This window comes from Dipodomys spectabilis, unplaced genomic scaffold, assembly GCF_019054845.1.
Source record: "Dipodomys spectabilis isolate Male_0828 unplaced genomic scaffold, ASM1905484v1 ptg000183l, whole genome shotgun sequence".
NCBI lineage: Eukaryota > Metazoa > Chordata > Mammalia > Rodentia > Heteromyidae > Dipodomys > Dipodomys spectabilis.
Genome location: NW_024870860.1, coordinates 3495545 through 3515378, shown reverse-complemented (window position 1 = coordinate 3515378; position 19834 = coordinate 3495545). Strand labels below are relative to the sequence as shown.

The 19834-nt window shown below is 34.6% G+C and overlaps 1 non-coding gene across 1 annotated transcript; it reads right to left on the bottom strand.

Annotated features, from left to right (window-relative positions):
* Positions 1-9335: 9335 nt before the first annotated feature.
* LOC122121094 lies at positions 9336-9442 on the bottom strand. The gene has a single exon (XR_006149882.1). It is a non-coding gene; the product is annotated as a U6 spliceosomal RNA (small nuclear RNA).
* Positions 9443-19834: the final 10392 nt, after the last annotated feature.

Genomic DNA, 19834 nt, shown 5'->3' with positions numbered 1-19834 from the left:
TCCTAGGGTTTTATCCATGGCAATTCCCATCTGTGATTCTGGTACCCTGAATTCTGTATATTCTGTTAATGAAGCTGGGAAAGTTAAATGGATTTCTTTTTTACTATGGTTGCAACTGTCTTTTACATTTCAAGTACTTAACAAAAAGAATGTAAACCAATCACGGCCAGTGGTACACACTTGTAACTCTAGCTGTGATCTGAGGAAAGTGGATTATAGCTAGACCAGGTTAGAAAAATCTGTGAAATTTTGATCTCCAATTAACTATTCAAAATCAAGAAGTAAAGGTTGGCTCAAGTCGTACTCGGCTACCCTTGAGTGAAAAAACTATAGGTCAGCTCCCTAAGTTCAAGCTCCATTATTCACACACACACACACACACACACACACACACACACACAGTTACCCTTGAAAAAAAAGCTAAAAGTCAACTCCCCGATTTCGAGCCCAAGTATTTACACACACACACCCAAACACACACACACACAAAAACACATTTTATCTCAAAAATAGCCAGTGACCAGGAAACAAGCAAGATGATATTTTTCTTTGTTTTCTTTCATTTTTGTCATGTTTATTCATTTATCTCTCTTTGAGAAGTTAAAGGGGTCATTTTAAAAGAGAGACATGATGAACATGTTCAACAGTGGTATTCAATTGGTACTATATTGAAAATGACTTATGCAACTTGTTTGTGGGGAAAGACTGGAAAATGAAGAGATGAAGGGAAAGGGTAACATTATCCAAAAAAAATGCACTCAGGGAAGTAGAGCTGTGGCTCAATATGAGTGCTATTCTTCAGCAAAAGATCTCAGAGACAGTGCTCAGGCCCTTGTTTCAAGACTGATTACTGACTGAAACAAAAACAAATACAAAGGAAATGTAGTCATTACCACACGTATGTAACTATCTCCTCTACAGCAAAATAATGATAAGAAGAAGGAGAAGAAGAAGAAGAAGAAGAAGGAGGACGAGGAGGAGGAGGAGGAGGAGTAGGAGGAGGAGGAGGAGGAAGAGGAGGAGGAAGAGGAGGAGGAGGAAAAGGAGGAGGACGAAGAGGAGGAGGAGGAGAAGGAGGAGGTGGAAGTTAATAAAACCAAACCAGTGACAGAGAAAAATTGAGAGAGCAAGGGAAGGGGTGATATTTCAAAAAAGAAATATATCCATACCTGACTTATATGACTATAAACTCTGTGTAGCACATATTTGTAATTATAATACAAAGAAAAAAACAGAAATATAGTTCTGGAGGCATAACTCAAATGGAAGATCTGACTAATAAGTATGTGATACCAAGTTCAAAACCCATTATCAATTTACCCTTCAAAAATGGCTCTTCTCATCATGTGTGCTTTCCCTAGCTTATGAAAAGGGGTGCAAACAGTTAAAGAGAGAGCAAAATAAGCTATCTGACACAGAACTGTGCTTTTAAAGAGCAGTACTTGCTAGAACACGTGTTGACTAGAACAGATGATGACTCCATGTTTTCTGAAATAAATAGACCTAGTCGAACTTGAATACAGGCTCCACTGTATACGAGATAAGGACTCAAAATTAACTAAACTCTCTGGGGCTCAAAGTCTTCATAGTTGAAGTGAGCATAACAATACAAATCTCACATTATGAGATCTGGATGTCATCAAACTTGGAGTGGGTTTTATCTTAGGTGTGTGTGAAACACTCAAAAGCTGCTGGAAGGAGTATAAACTGGCCTGATGTTTACTATATTACTTAACAGTAAAACAGCAACTATACAGACTCATGGCTGTTTTCTCATGCTGAGAAAAGAGGATCAAGGTTCTAAGCCAGAACAGGAAAATGGATCAGACTCATCTCCACTGACCTCTAAAAAAGCTTGAGGTGGAGTTTGGTTCAAGTTGTAGAAAGCAAAAATCTCAGGAACAGTGTCCAGGCCCTGAGTTCAAACCCTAGGACCAGCACAAGCACACACGCACATACCACACACACACACACACACACACACACACACACACACACACACCACAAAAACACATACACTAACACACACAATTTTGTATGTTCCTATCACCCCACTTAACAATACTTTCCCACATCCAAGCTCACAAGTTGTTGTTTTGTTTTGTTTTCAAAGGGACTTGCTGTGTAGCTCAGGTTGCTCTTAAGCTTACAATCCTCCTGGGTGCTGTGATTACAGGCATGTCTACCATAATTGGCTTCACTCAGTAACTCTATAATATTTTTTTGCAAGAAATTCATTCATACTCATGAAGATATGTGGCTTAAAGCTGTTCATATTAATATTCTAATGTACAAAATGTAAATAATATAGCTGGACATGGTACTATACTACCACATGGTAATGCCAGACAGAAGTAGGAGTTGCAGAAAGCCAGATTTACACTGCAGAATCTTGTCTCCAAGGAAAGAAATTCTGTAAATATAAATCTACTCTGAGACATACAATATGTTAAATTTATATAATGGAAAAAATAGATTATTTTTAATGGAAATAAAATCTTGGCAGAAAATTTGAAAACATGTATATGTATATATATTTAAATTTGGAGAAATAAAATTTCAAGTGGTACTATCTGTATTTTTCAGTCTGTCACCTACCGATTTACTGACACATTGATTTCTGTTTAGTCTTCACAAAACACTGTTCTCTCACATAAGTACAAAAAAACTGCAAAACAAAAAGTACAAAAAGTGCATTATCATAAATGCAAATGTAGTTTATTCCCTACCATAATAATTTGGAGAAAACATGCATTAAGTTAATGGCATTGAATACTGCTCAAGAAGGGGAGTCAAAGAGAATGTAGATTATGTGTTTGTGTGTGTGTGTTTGTTCCATGAGTAAATAATGGAGTCAGAAGTAGACCAAATATTCCTGTTTAGTCTTTTTGCTCAAAGCTGACACTCAATGAGAGCTACATCTCCACTTCTGGATTTTGGTTTCTCAATTGGAGAAATATCTCAGATTTTTCTGCATAGGCTGCTTTAAACCAGGATCCTCTGATTTTTACCTCTAAAGTAGCCAGGTTTTAAAATATGAGCCATAGGTGGACAGCAACTACATTAATATTTTTTGCATGTTTGAATGAATTTTAGAGTAAGACATATATGTTACTTTTGAGAATGTAGGAAAATAGTAATTAATATTTAAGAGATCATAAAACATACAAACCTGAACATAGAATTTAGCTGAGAATAGAATGGAATAAATCAAAATTTCCTGTGATAGTTTTCAGTCTGTGCACAGAAATGATTGCATTGTTGGAGCCCAAGGCCATCAGATAGCTGAGCCCCAGCTGGCTGCTATGCTCATGAGGCCAGCTAGTGATATTCACAAGAATGTGATGTTGTTGGATGGCAGGGATCAGCTTCAAGTTCAGAGATCAATACCCATTGATCTCAAACCCTGATATTTTGAAATACATTGTACTTCCATTATCCCAGCTTTTCCTGAATTCCTAGAACCTAAAAAAAGTTTCAGCTTTACTTAGTATTTAACATTTCTTTTTTTCTCTCTCTTTTTGTTGGTCGTGGGGCTTGCACTCTGGGCCAGGGCATGATCCCTGAGTTCTTTAGCTCACAGCAACACTTTTGTGTTTTATGGTGGTTAATTTGAGATAAAAGTCCGATGAAATTTCCTGCCTGGGCTACCTTTGAACTGCGATCCTCAAAAACAGCTTCCTGAGTACCTTGGATAATAGACACGAGCCACTAGTTTAACCCATTTCTTACTCTATCCTCAAACCCGGTTAACCAGAAACCTAATCCAAATCACATTCTGATTTAACACCAAATGGCTAATGTAAGGAAAATTGTCTAGATTCTATTCAATCGTACATTTTTTTTTGGCTTCTACTTCTTATTGGAAAACTAAAATTTACCTTAAAGCTTATCCTTCCCTAAACCTAACCGGAACAAAAATGTACCTCACACTTTAAACCAAATTTTATCTGAATATTTAAAATAACACAGACTGGTTTCATTCATTCTTGCCATTCATTCCTCTTAAAATATGTGGCAGTTTTACACAATGTCTTACATGTTTTTCTCATCCTAATCCGCTCTAACTGGCACACCTTGCCTAATCCTAAGCATACATATAACCGAATCATCATGTTAATAACACGCCACTTTTTCATATTTATCCCAACTCTTGCTCAGCATGGAGGTCTAAATTTTACTTGCATTTTGAACATAAATTTTAAGTGTTTTTCTATTTCTTGTCAGGTTTTGTTGTTCATTATTTTTTAAAAATTTTATTTTGTTGAAAAGATGCTTTAAAGAGGGATTAGTTACATGTGTAAGGTAAGGAGTACGTTTCTTGTTGAGCATTGTTACCCACTTCTTTCTTGTTCTCCCATATTCCATCCCTCCCCACTTCCCTTAACCCACCCTCCCCTGGTGTAAACTTTATTTTCAACGTAGTGTCATGTGAGTATCATTGTTGCAATGGGTCTTCCTGTGATGAACCTAAATTTTCTATTTCTCTAATCCTAATTCTAATTCTGTTTGGGATCCTAACCATAACCATAATAATAATGATAGCTCAATTCAAAAGTTAACAAAAAATATTTGGGTCTTTATTCATCCTATTAATTCAATGTATATCTTGAACTAACTTGCAGTTTAGCTTAAATCTTCCAAATTAGTTTATATGCGCATATATAAAGTAATTTTATGTGAAAAACAGAATACCTTTGGAGGAAGGAGTAATGAGAAGGATATAAAGGGAGTATAATCAAATACGTTAAATATATTATGGAATTGGCACTTCTGACAATTAATATCTATTAACACAATAATTAAAATTAATAAAGAACACACTGCCTTCTAGTGTTCTTTAAGAGAGCCATGATCTGTCTTCTGAAAAAAAAAAAACAACAAACTCGTGTTAGATAAATTTGTCCATGCATAATTTATATTGTTTGCCAATTAGTTAACTTAATGAATAAAAATTTATCGAATAAAATTCCTTGACAAAAAATATAAAACACTTACTTAGCAATTGTTTGAGAAAAAGTTTTTGTCATGAGTTTTAAGAAACGGAATTGCTATTTCCCTACAAAGCAATGAATTAAGTTTACTAATCTAGTATTTGTAGTAAGTTTAGAGAACATAATTGGCATGAAAAACAACTAACTATACATCTTGTTTCTTGAATGAGTGATATTTTAAACATTGTCTTTTATTGAAATAAATACTTAGGTTTACATTTCAAAATAAGTGCAATTTTATCTCCTTTCAGAATAAGTACTTACCCTGCAATTAAATGTACTAGCATATTCAGGTATTTAAAAGCTAAATTTTCTATGTTTATTATGTAGCTCTACATATTCAGAATGACATGATTTTTTTATTCATAAATGTCTAACCTCAGATTTTTGCTTCATCAATATAAATTTTCTCATGAGGTTGTAGTGAGGGCTACAGTAACCAGAATGATCTAAACCATTTCCTGAATTCTAAATTTTAAATAAAATCATTTTTAAGCTTTGATAATATCATTTATGGTCTCTTCAGAGAAATTAAGCTAAAACAAATGACACTTTTTAAACATTTCACTCACATTGTAAAGAATATTAACATAGGTCAAAAAGAGACTAATTATTTCAGACTCATCATATTTAGTGATCTTAGTGTGAAGAATGTAGAGAGTAGAAGGTCCTTATACTCAATAAATAGTATTGGCTAAATTAAATCATATATCTGGATTTCTTATTTGGAGGTTAATCACATTTACTTTGGTTTCAACAGAAAAAGATATTTGTGCATGTACCAGAGTTGCTTTATTAGTTTGTAGCTGAACACTGGACTTCGATTTATATCTTGGCTGTTGTTGTGAATAATGTGAATAACAATGAACTACAGATATATTTATGAGTTACCCAGAGAGAAATATTCACATGATTGGTGGGTCAGATGATATTTCAACTTAGGATTTCTTTTTTTTTTTTTTTGGGGGGGGGGGTCAGGTAGTGGGGCCTGAACTCTGGGCCTGGGCGCTGTCCCTCAGCTCTTCAGCTCAAGGCTAGCGCTCTACCACTTGAGCCACAGCGCCACTTCCGGCTTTTTCCTTTTTGCTTATGTGGTGCTGAGGAATCGAACCCAGGGCCTCAAGCATGCAAGGCAAGCGCTCTACCACTGAGCCACCTTCCCAGCCCAGGATTTCTTTAGAAAACTGCATACTACTTTCTACAATGAGACCACTAACCTGTATTTTGACTAAGAGTATAGAAAATTTCCTTTTCTCCACAGTGTCGCCAGCCAACATTATTACCTTTTGAGTTTTTTTAAAGGGTAGGTTTTTACTGTGTGCAGTACCCAAGACTGGCCTTAGACTCAAATCCTTTTACTCCAACCTCCAATCACTTGGAATTACCAGCCTTTACCACCACACCTGGGTCCTTGGATATTTTTGATAAGAGTTATAATAGTTACAAAGTAGTATTATAGTAATTTTGAATTGCATTTCTCTAATGACTTCTGCTCACAAAGCATTCAGCCCACATAGACGTTTTATTAAATACAAATTTGTAAATCCACAGGAGATTTTCAGGGCTTTTTGGAAAACATGTCTATTCAGAATTTTTGTCCATTTTTAATCAAGTTTCTTGTTAATCTCATCTTTAATCTCTCTATAGCAAATCAATAATTAATTCAAGGTAGTAGAAAGGAAAAAATTAAGCAGCTCCTAACATTCAAAATTTTTTTAATAACATGATATTGCTTAAATCATTTTCTGTTGAGGCTTGAGACTATATAACTCAATTTAGTTAGACCTTTTACAAGACTATATATAATTTATTTATTTTACTTTGTTCTTTCCAAAGGCTGCATGACTAATTTCACTTGGTTTCTTTCAGTTTCATGTAGTTCAGATTTCAAACTGAAGAATAAATGGAAGGAAGCAAACAAAAAATATATTTCCCCTCATCTGATGATGCCTCTACAAGAATGAGGAAAGTGTTGATGCTTCTAAGGACCTATGATAGAATATCAAAAAGACAATTTATTCTTCCAGGTCTTCCTTATCTTTGCGATGTAACTTAAATGATGTAAAACACAATATACTGCTCAGATACTTTTATGTTCTATCAGATTTGCACATTTTCATATGGATTTCACCTCTGTCTACAACATTTCTTCATCGTTCTGTCCCTGATACTTTTACACTATCACGACATAAGATAACCAGTTTGTTTTACAGCATGAGAAGTTATCCACCTGGCTTCCTTGGAAGCAGAGCATGGTCAATAGATATTACTTCTGGTTGCTCACACTACATGGAATGGTTTTTGTATTACTTATCATATTCTATTTGGTATTTAAAAAAGAATGCTGGCTAAACTCAAAGCTCATTCATAGGTTTATGTTAAGTGTTTCACAAGTCTTATTCTCTTAATTCTTAAGATAACATTCGCTATAATGTTAATGTTATTACCGTTGTAGTGTTGGGAAAAATTGTAGCTAAAGACACTAAGTGCATGGCCCAAAGACACACACAGTGAGGAAGGAAATGAGTCAAAGTTTCCAAAAGTCTTTCAACAATACCAAAAAGGTGGGTAAAATCTCTCCATTCTCTTACACTCTGAATTCAATATTCATTTTGTCCAAGAAATAATAGCATAGCAAATATTGCCCTTGGTGATTGTTTTCTATCACATTTTGTCTTCAACACAGAATGTGTTGGTGACATTGGGTTATCAAACACAGAGCTGAGCTTACAAATTGAGGTCCGAAGACAGCCAAATTTCTTCTGTCACACAGTTCCAGTTTCATTTTTAAAAAGTACTAAAACTTTTAAATATCATCACTTACTATCTTTTAACAATCCCCAAACTGACATATACTCACTTCAAAAGGTGTTCAAATTAGGAGATGATAAAACAGGCCCCCATGAAGTAAATTTTCTTTTATTTTTTAAAATTGTTCTAAAAGCCTTGTGCTGGCTGGTCACACCTATAATCCTATCTACTCTGAATATTTGCTCTGGAGTCTGATTTCTGTGGATAACACTTGGGAGCCAATCAGGGCCAAAAAAAAAAACTTCATGAAATTATTTTTCAAAATGTTTAATGAACTAGCAAAGAGCCAGGAATTGAGATGTAGCTCATATAGTAGCTCACCAATCTAGATAGGAAAGGCCTAGCAAGACCTTGAAGCCCTGATTTTAAACTCTGAGCAGCCAATATACATGCATGGCGTGTGTTCACATGCACGCACGTGTTTCCTTGAGCACTGCCTTACTCACACACACACACATTTATTCAAATTACCGTCATATCAGTGTTCTGCATAATTTCTTTGTTAACGATATTATATGGGTAAAATACAGGAAATAAACTCTTCCATCTCAGAACATTTTTATATGTTTTTTATTGAAATAATACTGTGCACAGGGGTCACATTTACAAGAACAAGGAAACTAGTACATTTCCTAACAAGCATTGTTACCTCCTCCTTTATATTTCCCATACCATCCCTTCCCTCCCACCTCCACAAGTACACTCCCCTCCCCCTTCTTTCCTCCGCCTAAATTGTAAACTTCATTTTTCAACATAGTGTCTTGTGCATCTCATTGTTACAATGGGTCAACCTGTATCCCTATTTGAGCATTTTTTCCCTTCCCCTCCCCAAATTAGAGAAGCATACATACAAGATGTAAGTGCACCAACTTCAAATACAGAGAAAACAGGGGTTATATCGTGGGGAGAAACATACAAAAAAACAAAAAATTGACATCACACATTATAAGTACCTGAGAAACAAGAGCAAGAAACAAAAAACCACTGTGTCCCTATTTTGGGGTTCAATTTCTTTAACATCATTTTATCTGGTTATATGCACATATCTTTTGAACTTTTCTGCTTATCCCAGACATACATTTGTTATTGAAAATAAGGGAAATCATGGGACCTATGTTTCTTTAGACTTGGCATACTTCAGTCAATAAATTTTTTTCCAAGTCTTTCCATTTCCTAACAAATTGGGAGATGTCATTCTTTCTGATGGAGGCATAGAATTCCATTGTGTAAATATACCGTATTTTCTTGATCCATTCATCTAATGGGGGCATTTGGTTTGGATTCATATCTTAGCTATCATAAATAATGTTGCAATCAACATAGTTGTGCTGGTAGTTTTAGTATGGTCTTGTTTATGATCATTTGGGTAAATCCCCAAAAGTGGGATTACTGTGTCATACGGGAGTTTTATGTAGAGTCTTTTGAGGAACCTCCATACTGCTTTCCAAAGTATTTGAACAAGTTTACACTCCTACCAAGAATGCAGTACAATTCCCTTGTGACCACACACCTTTCAGCATCTGTTGTTGTAAAAATATGGAATGCTACACAAATTTTCATGACATACTTGCGCAGGGGGCATGCTAATCTTCTCTGTATTATTCCAATGTTAGTGTATGTGATACTAAATTGAGTACAGAACATTTTTTTATATAAAGTATAATTTTTATTGATTTTATTAAACTAGACAATTCAACAAAATTAAGTTCAAAAGAATTGTTGTGAAATTTTAGAATCATATATTTCTTACATAAGCAAACATTTAGGAATAAAATCAAGATAGACATGCCAAAAACAAAATCATTCCAGATATTTGTAGTTCAAGAGATGTGTAGGAGGAGGAATTCAATTATTCTATACAAGACACCTGTCAAAATGAACATTGCAGCAAGTGTTTAGGTTTGTTAAAAGTTTTAAGGTTTTAAATATGCTTAATTTTGGGATTTTGCTTATATGTGCCCAAAATAGGACCGTTTGGCAGGTATAAAACTTTTCTATAAAGTATTTAAGATTTATGGTAACAGACATTAAGTACTAAGTATGTACATTTCAGAGTTTATGGAAACTTTATTAATGAGAAGTTGCAAAGTCTTTGTGTAAAGAAGCAGAGTGAAGAGTTAAGACTTTAACTATACAGTTTCTGTTAAAACTTTAGGGATTCCTTACTTTATTTGATAGCAAGGAATAAATGATGATATAAGCCATAATGTACGCATGTATGTTACTATTCACACACATACATATACACACGTATACATGCACACATGGAGAAAGACACATAATTACAGCCAACACAAGTTTCACCAGTTGTTGAATATGCCTTAAACTGAATACTAGAAACAATATATGTTGAAGATGTATTTGTCTCTAAGAGTTCATTTACCACTCCTCTTATCTCTTAAAACTGGTAGTTTTAGAGAGATTTGACTTACAAAATGCAGTACAAGTGATAGCAAGTCACTTGGAAACCTCAGTAAGTATGTCATATGGTGTCTCCCTCCTCCTCAAGGATTGCTTACTCTTGTAGACACTTTCAACCACCAATTTAGCAGGAGAATACCCTGGTAAAGAGTAAAGTTATAAGGTTTTAAATGGCATCCTTACTTGAGCTCTTTTTCCAACAACCAGCATGAATTTGTAGGCAGATGAGTGAGTCCTCAAAAAATTGGACTCTACATATATATTTAACTGACCCATGTGAAAATTCCTATGTGAGAAATGCTGACTGAGGTCTTGCTGATTTCCTGGCCAAGAAAATAAGAAAAAAAGAAAGTATTTTTAATTTTTAAAGTTTGAGAATAATTTGTAACCTGTCAATAAATGTGTAGAACACAATTATATCAACTGACAAAAAAAATGATGGCATTTCATTTATGTGCTCTTGGATTAGGCCAGTGATTTTAGAGGTGTCTACACAAGTAGAATCAGCATAAATCAAGCCAGCATTTCTTCATTTATGATATAAGGAAAGGTTACTGGTTGACCCATTGTAACAATGAAATATACAAGACACATTACCAGAGGATGGGTGAATGGGGGAGGTGGGGAGGTGTAAAGGGAAGGGATGGTAGGGGAAAAACAAAGGGGAGGGTAACAATGCTCAATAAGAAATGTACTCATTACCCTACTTATGTAACTGTAACCCCTCTGTACAGTATTTATAATAAAAATATATATTAAAACATACAAGGAAAACTTCTGTACTTATATGAAGTTGTATTTGTCACTCAATATAAGTAAGGTATTGGTTTTAGGACCACAGGCTTATTACTTTGGATACTCTAATTCTCTACATGAACACAGTATATTATTTACATTAGAATCTGCCCACCAGCTAGTGCAGTATAATTGCTGTGAGAATTTTTAATACATTCTATATTTGTAATGAAAACTAAAAGTATATGTATGCACAATCAACAGATACAAATTTTTTCAGATAAATTTTATATGCAGTTTGAGGATGGAATTGGAGAGCAATTTCGAAAAGCACAAATTTCATCAAAAAGACCAGTTTGCAAATTGTAACAAGGAGCTAATCCAGCATCATTGAATAGTATGGAACTCCAAGGAGAAGTACTTGAATTGAGACAATATCAGAAAGTGTAACAACCCAAGGACTTTTTAAAATGCAGCTGCTAGAATTCTCATGTAGAGCTTTCATAACAGTTTGTGAAGCACAAATCAGAACCTCACTGAAGTGTAGATGGTTTTCTCTCAACTTTCTGTCATGATCAGTCATTATCAATCAACATATAGCTAATCTTGAATAATCCTCTAATAAAATGTTGATGGAGTGTTTATATGCAGAAAACCTCGGAAGGCTAACTTTTTCCAATTAGGACAGTCTGTATTTTATGATCCAGCCGAGGGAAAACTAGGTAAGCATCCATTTACAACCTTCTGAATAATTCTGATTCTGCCCACATCACTTATCTATCCATACCTGTGCCCGAGTGAAACGATTTTAAAATAATTTATCATTTAAAATTTAAATTTATGCTTCAGGGAAGATATCGAAGGAGAAGCTGGAAGCTAAACAAGCGCTCACATAGAAAACAGCTTTAGTGCTCCAGTGAAAAGTCCTAAGCTGGAGAATCACACCAAGTGTGCCAGCACAGTACAGAGAGTTAGGCCAGAGAGGGAAAAAACCGGGCAAGGAGACAAATCTGAGCACTTGCCAACAGCTGTGGTTGCAGCTGTGGTGGGGGTGGTTGCGTCTGTAGGCGCCATACCTGCAACACAGAGAGTCTACGACAAAGGCGCCAGATGCAGCAGGTGAGAGGATTCTACTCAACACCAGCCAGAACTGACAAGGAGCAGACATCTTCATCCTTCAGATCGCAGACCAGAGATCACCCAGGAACCAGACTCCTGTGTGAGTAGAAGCATGATTTCCTCACTCCTTCTCAGGAGCAGAGAAGGGAAGGCCACCCCTCCTTGCCCACTACCGGAGATCTCCATCTCTGATACTGGCAAAGGCCTCACTGAGCAGCTAGCTCCAACTCAGTCTTTGGATGAAAACAAAAAGTAATTTAGCAGGTCACAGGAACCTAACCTGACTTGCCAGGCTCAGCTCTATGCAGGGAAAATTCACCCAGCCCTTGCCTGCGCCAGCCCCAGGATGGCTTTCTTCACTGGGTAAACAGAGCCAGGGGCTGCCTCTCCCTACAGCAGCCTAGACAATCAATTGAAATTCAGTAACAATAAACCCTGAGAATGGCTCCTGGCTGGGCTCTGTGACTGCTTCAGAAGCTAGCCCCTCAGGGAAAAGCTACTGTTTGCTGAAAGGCCTCAACTCTACCAAGAACCTAGCCCCATTACAGCATCTCTAAACTAGAAGAAACAGCCATCACCCTGTTTTGTGATACTCAAAGCAGATCTCCCTCCCATTGAACTAACCTGGGAAGAGGATGACAAAATCCTGGGTAAATCAAAGCATTTTTCTGCCTCCTCAAACAAACTGACTTAAGAAAACAACCAAGCTACAGGAAAATCAAACACCACAAGCAGACCAGAGACTCCAACTAGAGACTGGTTATGGACACAAGGGAGATGCAGGACCTTCCCATCTCACCCCCAAAAGCAAATAACTCTTTTTTGTTACCTTTTATTAAAATTTTTTTAACATTTTTAATTTTTAACTTTAAAAAATTGTTTTCTATTAACTTTTTTTTCTTCCTCTTGTAATTTTTATTTTAGGGGTATATGTTTGTGTGTGTGCTTTTTTTTCCATTTTTGTTTAGCTCTACTGATCTTTTAATCCTTTTTTCTTTTCTGTCTCATTCTTTTCACTTTTTCTTCTCTTTCCTTCTTCTTTGCATGATTTAATCGCTTTTCTGCTCATTATCAGATATACCTGTAGTCGATTATTAGACCTTATCCCCCATTGTATACACACTTAATCCAGAAATTTATTACTGAATTCAAAACCTCTTAGACTTAAATTCCTTAATAGCTCTACTACATTTATATACCTATATAAAATTTTAAGCATTTTAATTTTTTTAATTTTTCACGTCTCCTTTCTATCCCTTCCGTTCTCTTATCCTATTCCAGTCCTTCTCTGAATATTACATTTTTAATTTGCATAATTTAAGTGTTTCATTTTTTAATTTTTAATTTTTGTTTTACAATTTTTTCTTGTCTTTTTTTCTCTTTCTTTTTTCCCCAGTCTCTACTATCACTCTATCCAACCTATTTCCTGCTTTGACATTAGGAGTAAGTTAGCTCTCCCTCTACCTTTCCACATCCTTCTATTCTTATTTATACCCACATCTCTCGCTAAAAATAATAACTTCTGGTTTGCCAAATTCTTCTCTGTGGTTCATAGACTATTAATACATAGTTGTTTGATGTTGAAAAATATATCTGTTGAACTAGATTTTATCTCAGGCTTTTGACTATGCAAATATAGACTGTGTTGATGCTTGCCTTAAGGTAGTTTTCTAGCACAAACTGGTGTTACTTTCATCCCAAATGGGCAGAATAAGCTGGAAAAAACACAAGAAAAATGGCATGTCCCGGTATCTCAACTCCAACTCATGATAATCAGTGGAGAGAACAGATAATGAATAATACAGAGGAGAGCTCCCCCAAAGCTCTATAAACACTAATGGTAAACATGGTAAAAAGATTGAAAACCTGCAAAGGACTCTGTGCGAGCATGAGAGGGAGAGAGATGAGGCAAACGAAAGATCAAAACAGGAAGCTCAAGGCGTGAGGAAGCTACTCAAAGATAGATAAAGGAATTGCATGTGCAACTTGAGAACACTCAAAGAGAAATAAAGGAATTGTGTGAGCAAGCTGTGATCAGTCAAAGAGAACTACAGGAATTGCATGAACGTGAGGAAGCTAATCAAAGAGTAATACAAGAATTGAGAGAGCGGGATGAAAATACACAAAGATCACTAGAAGCATTCATGGAATCCGTAAACAGAGAGCTGAAAGAAGTCAGGGAGTCCACAAAGGGAATGCTGAATGGATCCCAACAGGAGGAATGGAAGTCCAAGGAAACCATAACCAATCAACTAAGTGATTTGAGAATAAACACTGAACATCAAATTAAGGAAGTAAAGAATTTCATACAAGATCTAAAACAAAGATCCAACAAAGAATTTGAAGCCATAAAAGCCGACCAACTACAAGTAAAAGAAAAAAAAAGTAGAAAATCTGGATAGTAGAATAGACCACGCAGAATATTGAATCCTGAGGATAGAAGACAGCGTAGATTTTATAGAAAAAGAACATACAACCATCCAAGACAAATCTAAGAAATATGATAGATCTATTCAGCATTCAAACTTTGAGCCACCAGTGCCTACCCATGTTGCATATTTTGTGTAATTCAAATTTTCAGCATTGTATAGATGCTCCTACTACAATATAAAAACAAAAAAAAACTTAACCTATTTTCACTGTATTTGATGTTGTTATAATTTGTGGAGGGGAAGGAAAAAACTAAGTTGTTTAAATAGGGATACAGGTGGACCCAGTACAACGATGAGATGTACAAAATGTTATGTAGAAAAATGAAATTTACAACTTTGGCTCAAGATGGGAGAGAGGGTCGGGAAGGGGAGATGGAAAGGGATGATAAAGGGTTAGAAAGGAGGAGGTAACAATGCTTTATAAGAAATGTACTCATTACATTGTCCCTGTAATTGTAACGCCTCTGTATGGTATTTTCACAAAAAAATTTAAAACATAATAAGGATATTTGTAAAGTATATAATGAAGGAAGAATTTTCATCCTTTACAAAATATATGCAAAATCTATGCTAAACTATCTGTATTTTACTCTACCTTTCCTGCAACGAGTTTGATATAGTTTAATACCTGTCACACCAAGTTTCTTTATATTCTACTGGAGATTTAATTTTTCATGTATGCATATATATGTATATTCATATCTATCTATCTATCTATCTATCTGTATATGTTCCAATGTGGATCCTCAAACTTGAAACTTTGCTTTTTTTTTTTGCTGTTCAGCAGTTAATCTGGTCCGCTCAATCTGTGACAATATCTGTGCTCATTCTGATCATTCCTTTATTTACCACACCATTAGCACCATTAGCCTTTTAAAATCAGCTTAATTTCCAGAGATGATTACCAATCAATCCAACCAATATACACCTAGAGTGTTTTAATAAAACAAGCTTTAATGTAGGAAGATAACATGAAGTGACAACTACAAAATTTCTACAGAGACCTGACATCTTTCACATTTCTGCCTTCCTCATGATACTTAAGCAATCATTGACTAACACTATTAATAATACTGCAATTATAACTTAAAGATCAGTGTTTTTGCAACCTGAAGCTTTCTTTTTCTATGATTCTTGACATAAACTTTTGTGAGACTTTTTTGATTGTGGTGGGATACCATCAAAAACAAAGCCATGTATATCAAGAAAGCCAATGTTTTCAACTCAGAGTACTAAACAAAAGAGGGAAAAAAATTAAGGTTAGCTATATATGTTAAGCACAAATATAGGCAATATCAAGATATTTTGAAATTGTATAATTTTATTGGATAAAGTGGCTCAAATCTATACTATTACCTACTTGGAAAAAAGAGCTTAGAGGATTCCAGTTCCAGGCAAAATGTTTTATGCTTGTGTTAGGAGGACCTCAGTCCAAGCAGGCCCAGGCATATAGTGGTACTACCTCAAAATAAGCAATAAAATTATAATTTGTAGGTATGGTAGTAGTAGAGATGCCATTTCACAAGTATAGGTTTTGAGTTCAATCCTCCAGTAGTACTGGGAATTTAAATGTGGCATGTCTAAGGTCAAGACTTCATACTTGTCTTACAAGCTCTAATAAAACCTTTACCTCTCTTGCTATTTTTTAAAAGTATAACCATAACTTCCATGCCCCAAACAAATAATTTCATATTAGAGATTTTCTTCTATGTATTAAGTAATATGTTATGTCCCACTGAAATCAGACTAAAGATAAAACACCCATTGTCTTACAAAGTGACTGCATATGGAAACAGAATCTCAAAGGTAGCATTTAAGTTGAAGTGTACTCCAAGAGAAGCAGAATGCCTTGAATATGCCAAGGAAAGAGGAATCAGAAGCTAACTCTAATCTTGGTGTTCTAATTCCACCAACTCTGAGACAATGTATTTACAATGTTAATGCTACCCAATCTGTGGTAGTTTATTATTGCAATTACTAGCAAACATGTGGAAGCTATAAGACACGAAAAGTCTTTGACTCTTCAGATCCAAGACTCATCTCTACAATCCTAGTGATTAAGAAGTACAAGACTTGGGGAATAATGGCTTTCAGGCTGGTAGAAAAGTTCATGAGGTTCTATCTCCAATTAACTACAAAAATTTCTGGGCTGGGCCATGGTTCAAATAGTAGACTGACTACTGTTAGCAAAACAAAAAACAAAAAACTGAGAGCCTGATGTATGTTCAAACCCCAAACTGGCAGAAAGAAAAAGTCCTTCGAATAATACTATGAGAAGCAGAATTATGAATAGGAAAGCAGAAACAAAAGAAATAAACTTATTGATATAGACAAAACTCCTCAATGTGAAATATGGCACAAACTGTAATATTTAGTGTTTTCCTTCCTATACAGTAGAAATAAATGGTATTTTTACTTGACGAAACTAAAATATAAAACTGTATGCAATAAATAATCACATTACTTTTATGTTTCCATAATTTAACTTGTTTTCCTAAATATTTCTCAAATAGTGTAGCTTTTGAAAATCAATAAATGTTGCATTTTCATATATGATTACCTATCCTTCCAAGTGTGGTCTAAAATTGATCTACACTGAAATGATTGCCATTGACATTTTTCTCAAAATATTTATACTTTCAGCTGACCTTCCACAAAACTCATACCCAGAATATAAATTTTTAGTTTGTTCATGCAAACATAGGAACATAAACATATGTCTCAAAATGTTAATTACGTTTATCTGCTGTCATTAATGAAGTATAACTAATAGAATTATGTATATACCCTGAGGGAAATAAGATACTTCCTTCTAAATACAGACTTGCAGGCACACACACAATCACACATGCACATATATATATTTACCACTTTGACTCCGGTTAGATTCCTGACATTGGGTGTCAGCAGTGATCTAATAATCAAATTTTCCTGCCCAGACACAAAATACATTCATAATTCCACACAGACAAAAACACCAGATCATTCAAAATAATGAGAATATTTAACAGAACCAACCAGCACTTGAGCCATCTACTCCCTGATTTCTTTTATTCATGGTGATGCATTTTTCATATCATAATTAAAATATTTTTGTCTCTGATTAACAGAAAAAAATAGGGGATCATATAATGGAAATTGTAGGTAAAATTACTTGTAATCTTTACTATATCTTATCAAAGACTTCTGTTTCCTTCTTGTAGAATGTTTCTGTCATTTTGCCCTAATGTCTATAATTAAATTACAAAGGACATGCCATATACCTTAATTCATTTTTCCTAAAGGTTATGCTATGGAGTTGAATCTGATTTGTTTGCTTATTCTAAATTAAATATTCTCAACAACTGGCATTATTGTTTATGTTACTCCTAATCCATTTGAAATATCAAATAGAACTGGAAATTCCCCTCGGCAATGATTTGTGAATGTCATTAATGCTTGTGGAGGGATGAAGGATTTGAATTATCTAGAGTGCATTAAAAATGGCACTGTTATTCAAAGGGCTGATCATTTAGTCAGCTTTTAAAGTGTGGTCTTCTTATTTCATCTAAGAAGATAACAGTATGCTATTCATAACATTCTTGCCTGCAAAGCAGTAGAATTATTTCCTTTGTACAGTTGATTTCCAGCTGCAAATTTAGTGAAACCTACAAAAAATTGCATAGGTGTATTAGCTGCTCTAGATTTTGAAATTTTCTTCCTGTAGCCCTTGTGATTTGAGCCCAGATTCATGGGATAGTCACATAATCCACAATAACAAAGCACCAAAATATACAAAGACCACGTGCAAAATGAGTTTCAGTTTTTTCCATGTTGATTTCTTTTTTTAATGATTGTCTTTTAAGGAGCTAAGGGTGTTTATTTCTCATTATTTTTTATGTTACTTAAATTTTCCAGATTTTTCAAATAAAATAAAGAGATATAAAACAGACCTATTTAATCGCAAAATAGAGCTAACCATTTGCGTGATTTTTTTATTCTAATCCTGTTTTCAATTATCTTCAAATAACGTTGAGATGAGCCCAGCATATATGTAAATTGACATGAATAAAGCACACAGAATTCTGGAATCTTTGGACTGTGATTTCTATCTAACTTCACTTAGAAAAGAAAATTATCACTTGCTTCATGTCTTAAGTAATCTACTTAAAACAAGTTTTTATTAATTTTGTTAATAAATGTCATAATCTATGGTACTAATGCATTGCATAAGTATGTGATTCCTTATTTCCACTGAATTAACATTACATTTATTTTATTTTTTTACACATGAAATAATGACATTCTGGAAGATAATACATGCCTGCTTTTCATTTTGGTTGCCAAAAAGGAATTATTAGACATTTGGAACATTTAAATCTGAACTTTCAAATTTCACTAGGACTTGAATTGTGTTACTTACAAATTTAATATTAAAATAAAAAGCATCATTAAATAGAAAGCAAAATTATGTTATCACATCTTAATCCCTGAATTGACTTCATGATAAGAAACAATTAGATTTATATAACAAGATATACATACTCAAACGAACTATGAGATACGGAAACAGAAAACTTCTTTTTTGTTTTGTGTTTGTTGTTTTTTATAGTTTGTGAAAATTCTGTCTTTTTTACCTTATGCCTGGTATATTCATTGTATGTCTTCAGGAAGGTGAGGGGTGGGCACAGAGCTTTAGGAAAAAGAGTGAAAAATAGCAGCATTGGAGGTCATTGAACATTGATAAAAGTGAACTATTTAACACATGGGTGGGGACAGGAGGGTGGGACTGGGAACAAGTGAGGGAACTGAAGACATTTCACAAAAGGAAATGTTCTCATTACCTGACCCTTGTAATTGTAATCTATCTATAAATCACCTTAATAAGAACAACAGAGTAAATTTCTGTTAAAAAGGCAAACAAAATGTTGTTTCTTAGAATCCTAAAAGTTTGTTTTGTTCACTGGTTTGAGCTGGTTGAGTCTATCTCTGAAAATAGCTGCATTGACATTCATTGGGCGAATTTTTGAGCTACTAGTAGATAAAAGTCAATTATGATTGTATTTTTTTGAGACTGATTCATTTATTCCTTTAATCTAATTTGTATTATTTCTGTCTACTGGTTTTGGGTTTTGTTTTTCCTGATTTGTCAAAGACTTAGTGGTGCATCATTAGTGCTTATTTAAGATTGTTCTTAAATCAAAAGAGATACAGGATATCAAACAGGAGATGCATGCAAAAATAGAAGCTGCACAAACCTCAGTAAGAAGTGAGATAAATGCCAAATTAGAGGTAATACATACCTCATTAAGAGGTGAGATCAGTACTTTGAGAACCAACATC